The 6361-nt window shown below is 41.7% G+C and overlaps 1 long non-coding RNA gene across 1 annotated transcript; it reads left to right on the top strand.

Moving 5' to 3' along the window:
* Positions 1-420: 420 nt before the first annotated feature.
* LOC310685137 lies at positions 421-3464 on the top strand. Its single transcript, XR_014515092.1, has 3 exons — positions 421-938; positions 2061-3074; positions 3156-3464. It is a non-coding gene; the product is annotated as an uncharacterized lncRNA (long non-coding RNA).
* The last annotated feature ends 2897 nt before the right edge of the window (positions 3465-6361 follow it).

Raw genomic sequence — 6361 nt, 5'->3', positions numbered from 1 at the left:
TGTGTGTGTGTGTGTGTGGGCCATATTTAGGTTTGATGAGGCCCTAAGCTACTGAAGGTAATGAGGCCCTTTATATAGCAGGCGGGGCCCATTAGTTACATCATAGGAGCCTACACAACACAAAACACTGTTGCTGTATGTAGGTTTTATTTTATTTGGGTTTTTTTATCTTATATTTTGGAAAGCTACATCCAGTTTTTTTCCCTTTTGGTTTTTTTTTTGGGGGGGGGGGCAAGAGAATGGGGCCCTAAGCTATACCTTATTTAGCTTATTCATAAATCCGGCTCTGGTGTGTGTGTATATATATAATTTTGATGATATGCAAAATAACGGAGTAACTTACAGCTAGGAAGCTAAATAACTCTTCTAGGTGATTGATAGTTTCTTTGTAAAGACTATACCATTTCCAGACTCTTTATATTCAAAAGAACTTTAGTTTCATAAACATATAACTGAGAAGAATACATTTACAATCTCATGCTTATTCAAACTAGGGTACATTCTCACTTGAATTGTACATTGAAGTCTTCTTACATAGACTTAGAAACAAAACTGTGTTGAGACTTGCATCGTAGTTTTACCTCACTCAGGCCTTACAGTTTATTATGAAATGTCTTTTTTACTTTGACCTCAGCAGTATTCTCTCTGTTCCATATAGAGAGCTCCTGCACAGGTTTCTCCCCTTTAATGTTTAGGGATCTTCCTCTGTCTGTTTCACTTCAAACTGATCACACTGACATAACACTGTCCTCAGGGATATCCCAAGAAACATCTCTCAGCAGCCATTCTCCCTCACATGCAGAGAAAGAACCAGAAAGCAGTTAAAAAAACAACAATTACTGGAATAACAGTCACAACAGAATGGAATGCTTCGTATATGACTCACAGTCAGCCAATCACGTGGGAGCTGCTGCCAAAGGAAAAACTCCATGTTAAAAGTACGCAGTAATTTAACATACAGTATGCTTGAATCCCTGCGACGGGATGAGGTCCCGTTGCTCGGTCCCTGCTCCTGCCAACCTAGCAGTTCTACAGCATGTCAAAGTGCAAGTAGATAAATAGGTACCACTCCGGCGGGAAGGTAAACAGCATTTCCGTGCGCTGCTCTGGTTCACCAGAAGTGGCTTAGTAATGCTGATCACATAACCCGGAAGGGGTACGCCGGCTGCCTCAGCCAATAAAGCGAGATGAGCGCCACAACCCCAGAGTCATCTGCTACTGGACCTAATGGTCAGGGGTCCCTTTACCTTTACCTTTTTATGCTTTTGTAGTAGAACTTTCTTCCATATCTATCCCCCACATGTACTCAGTGCCTTCCCCAAATCTGCACCAGAGTTCAGTGTTCACACATTACAGTGAACTCAGGTACAAGCTGTCTCTACACATGTACAAGAGCTCACGTGAAAAAGTGTGCACTTGTTCATTTACATTGTGCACACAAGTACACAGTCTATATGCTCACTAAACATTGGATGTGTATTACTGTACATGTGTATAACTCAACTATTGTGTACAAAGATACACATACTGTATATGTTGTTAAATGTAATGGGTGAACATGTCTTATATGTGTTTTCAATGGTGGTTTAAAACTTCATAAGGAGGGTCAGTTACCAATCAAGGCATTGCCTCCATTTTAGCCCCTCCCATGAGAATGTATTCTGTGCATTGATTGGGGCAGAAGATGAAATATTGAACCACTAGCTTTCGGTTGGTAAAAGTCAAAGAGAATATAAATGTCCCATCATGTTGTTTTGATTGACAGAGACATATACCAATTGGAATTTCCTTTCTTTTTTTAATCTTCCCAGTGGGGTATTTTTATCCAGTTGAATTTCATGCATCTGAAAATAAAATTCTATACAGCAAGAGTTTTGTAAAAGTGGAATGTTTATGGTATATTTCCCCAGGTTCCACAACAATTTGCTATTGCCTTAATATAAATGGGAGAGTGTAGCATTTGATAGATGGCTGAATAGATGACACCGTTTGATAGATCCTTGTTGGCCAGCTTCTTGGAAAGTTTAAATTTGATAAAACTTCCTTGAAACTCTTTCCAGCCCTACAAGAGCCCAAAAGGAGGATATTCACAAGTAGAATTGGATTCCAGCTGGTAACAAAAGAACTAAATCAGAATTGAAGGCTGATAGGAGGTTGTCATCTTCTTGAACTGTTGCAGTTTCAGAACTTTAAAGAGCTGCAAAGGAAAGGCAGGAAGGGAAAGGGAAGTGCTTGAACTGCACCACAGCTATGACAAAATGATCAAAACAAGCAAACTGTGGCCATATCCATTTTTCAGCATCGGTAATGCTAAGTATCTAAACATCTCACCGTGAGCTTGGCTACGTAACACAAATGAGAACATGGAACAAGAGAAGCACAGAGAATCTTGCTTCATCTTCAGACAATAGCATTTGTCTCAGGTATGGAGCGGGGAATAATTCAATTCAGTTGTCATGTAAAGGTGACTATCAAATTTGCACTTTTCAAAACAGAATGAGAACTGCAACACAGCCACCATTTGACGTTCAAACGTCTCTGAATTTTGCAATGCAGATCTCCAACCAGTGTTTTGCAAAAATGCATATATTAGAGGACACTGTGCATGAAAATGATTATTATTATTTTGCAAAAACGTAAGGAAAAAAGCATTTTGTTAGGAGAAATTGCTTGCAAGAATGTGTTCGTTACTCAAAACTGCAAACAAAAATGTCTTTATTAGGAGAAAGTGCTGGAGAATTTTCATGAGGGTTTAAAAGAAGAATTTGTGAACTGATGCGGTAATGCGACAAACTGAATTTAAGACTGGAAAAATGAGAAACTCAGAGAACTGAAATTAACATATACTTCCATTCCCTAGTCTTAAGTGAAGGCTGCTTAGCACCATGCAAATGGACATCCCATCTACGTCCTGTCATTCATCCCTGTAATAAGAACATCATAAGATCTCTACTGGATCAGAACAAAAACCTATACAGTCTAGCTTCCTCTTTTCCACAACAGGAAGGACTGTCAAACAGTGGAACAGATAACCTTTGGGAGGTTGTAGACTTTCCTTTATTGGAGGTTTTTAAGTAGAGGTTGGATGGTCACCTGTCATGGATGCTTTAGTTGACATTCCTGCATTGCAGGGGGTTGGACTGGATGACCCTTAGGGTCCCTTCCTACTCTACAATTCTATGATAAGTCAATTTTCCATTCATTCCGAAACAAAATGTTGAGCCTTGCTAGTTTCCAAGGGGTCTGATCTTAGGCAGGCCTTGCTTCCTGGATACTGAAGTTCTCATGGACTGTCTGACAAGGGACCTCAAGGCTCAAACAAATCAAAAATCTCAATAAGATCCCAACTATAAATTATCTCTCTCCCCCGCCCTCATTTCAGCCTCACGTTGCTGCTGTATTCATTGTTTGCCACCGGTTCCAATGCTATGGATATGCAAACTAGCAATGCTCATAATAAATCATAATAGGGGGATATTGCTTTTTTTCTTCCCTTTTTTACAGAAATAAAAAAAAAAGTACTCAAACCCATTATAGTTCATTTCCCTCAGGAGTGAATCAGGAACATGGCAGGATGCCAAAAGAACTGAATATATATTGCCTTTTTCACAGAAAAAACCCTGAAATAAGAGTAATCATGCTTTGTGATGTAGAAACTCCCTAATACAGAACTCGCAGTAGCATACATTGAGATATTTATGGCCACAGAGTTATTATGATGAGTATGGATGCTGCTGTCCTGCTTTGCGGCTGCTGGGGAAATATTAATAGTTAGAAAACTTGTCTCATCTTTGTCTACGACTATAATTTGTGAGCTATAATATTTCCACAAATGAAAGAAACAGCAGGACGATTGTGCTCCAAATACTTCTTTTTAAAAGAAAGGCATTTCGTGTGCAGTGGCAGCTGCAAGGAGCTGGCAAAGTTCAGCTCAAATTAGCAAAAGTGCAAATTAGGAGAGCACAGTGCTAACCGTACAATTGTAATGAATGTCCTGACCCAAGACCTTGCAAGGTGGAAATGCAATTGTGGGTGCTGCCCATTGGGACTGACAGGGCAGAAGGCAGGGAGGTCAAAAGTAGGTGGAGCCAGAGTTAATGACATGCAGAGCCACCTAATTCTAGGTGGTTGAATTATTACGGGAGAAAACTTTTTATCCCTCTCTCATAACACTAGAACTTGGAGACATCCAATGATATTGGATGCTGAAAAAATCAGGGCAGACAATAGAAAGCCTTTCTTCATAAACTGCCTAAATGATTGAAGTTGCTCCCACAAGAAGTAGTGATGGTCCCCAACTTTGATAGCTTTTAGTGCTCTTCATAGGGATGCGGGTGGCGCTGTGGTCTAAACCACAGAGCCTAGGGCTTGCCAATCGGAAGGCCGGCAGTTTGAATCCCCGTGACGGGGCGAGCTCCCGTTCTTCGGTCCCAGCTCCTGCCAACCTAGCAGTTCAATAACACGTCAAGTGCAAGTAGATAAATAGGTACCGCTCTGGCAGGAAAGTAAACGGCGTTTTCATGTGCTTCTCTGGTTCGCCAGAAGCAGCTTAGTCATGTTGGCCACATGACCCAGAAGCTGTCTGCGGACAAACGCTGGCTCTCTCGGCCTATAGAGCAAGATGAGCTCGCAACCCCAGAGTCATCCGCGACTGGACCTAATGGCCAGGGGGTACCTTTACCTCTACCTTTTAGTGCTCTTCATGCTCGGGGTAGCTCAGTCAGCAGAGCTTGAGAGTCATTGCTATAGCTGCCTTGCCAATATGCTTGTCGGGTCAATGAAAATGTTGCTGGTTGTGGAGCCCAGGTAGGCAGTTAATCTCTTCAATAACATCCCAAACCTGCGGTGCCACTACCTGTTGTTACCCCAAAATGGGATATTGGATACTGATAAATAATTATCCAATGCAGTAGGATTCAGGGAGGCTTTTTCAATTGAGGTCTTTAAGCATGTCGCCTTTAAGTATGCAGGAACCCTGCCTTGTTTTAAGGAGGTATTGATCACTCCCTTCATCCACCCAGCAAGTTTGATGAGCACTGCTCTGTTTGATGAGCCAGGAAGGGCAAGGATATAATAATAATAATAATAATAATAATAATAATAATAATAATAATAATAATAATAATTTATTATTTATACCCCGCCCATCTGGCTGGGTTTCCCCAACCACTCTGGGCGGCTTCCAACAAAAGATTAAAATACAATAAGCTGTTAAACATTAAAAGCTTCCCAAACAGTGCTGCCTTCAGGTGTCTTCTAAAGGTCTGGTAGTTGTTTTTCTCTTTGACATCTGGTGGGAGGGTGTTCCACAGGGCGGGTGCCACTACTGAGAAGGCCCTCTGCCTGATTCCCTGTAACTTTGGCTTCTTGGAGTGAGGGAACCGCCAGAAGGCCCTAAGCGCTGGACCTCAATGTCCGGGCAGAACGATGGGGGTGGAGACACTCCATGTAGCTCTCACATCTCCAAGGATCTTGTCCACATCTTTGGGTACAAATTGAAAAGTATCCATTAAAACCGGACAAGCAGAGGCCAAATTCACATCTACCAGACCTGTATCAACTGTATTGTCCAAGTCCTAATGCAGCAGAGTGATTTTGTCAGTGAAGTGCTGAGCAAATTGTTCACAGTGGGTTGCTGAGTGGTCTAAATTCTCCTCAAGTGGGCCAGAGTGCAAAAGACCCCTGACCACTCTAGACTTCTGCACTAAATGGCTCCTCTCTGATACAATGGAGGCAAAGAGAGAGACAAATTCTGGTTGCCTGCACTCCCACAGAGTATGTCTTCAAAGAGGCTCTATCCTGTGTCCAGTTGGACTCACCCTGAGTTTTCACAGCCATGATCTGCACTGTAAAAATCTTGGATCCAGCACTTTATATCCCCATGGTGGATCTGAGGTAGCGATCATAATGGACATACATGTTTGGGCAAGGAATGGATGTAATGAATTACAGCTCACAATAATGTTTTCATACTACACCTCTCTGTAAAATAAAATAAATCATATATCGAGTCCTACCAAACTCCACAACAATTTGGCAGGTCATAAACCAGCCTTCCTAAACCTGGTGTCCCTCAGGTGCTTCAGACTACAACTCTCATCAGCCCCAACCAAGACAACCAATGATCAAGAGGGACAGGAATTGTAGTCCAAACCTTACGTTGAATAAGATAGACCTTGGTTACATCCAGGAAGGTAATTCTTAACAATCTATGAAAAGAGTGTAAACGCTAGACTTGCATGTGATGAAAGACATAATATGCAAATCGGCACAGCCCTTAGCTTCACAAGGGTCGGGAACCCCTGCTGTTGATTAAGAACATTCCTTGATGGTGCTATAAATATGGAACATTATCCTGATT

The sequence above is a fragment of the Podarcis tiliguerta genome (genome assembly GCF_965153285.1).
Source record: "Podarcis tiliguerta genome assembly, chromosome: 9".
Lineage (NCBI taxonomy): Eukaryota > Metazoa > Chordata > Lepidosauria > Squamata > Lacertidae > Podarcis > Podarcis tiliguerta.
Note: the sequence above shows the minus strand (reverse complement) of the source record. Positions and strands in the feature narration are given on the sequence as shown.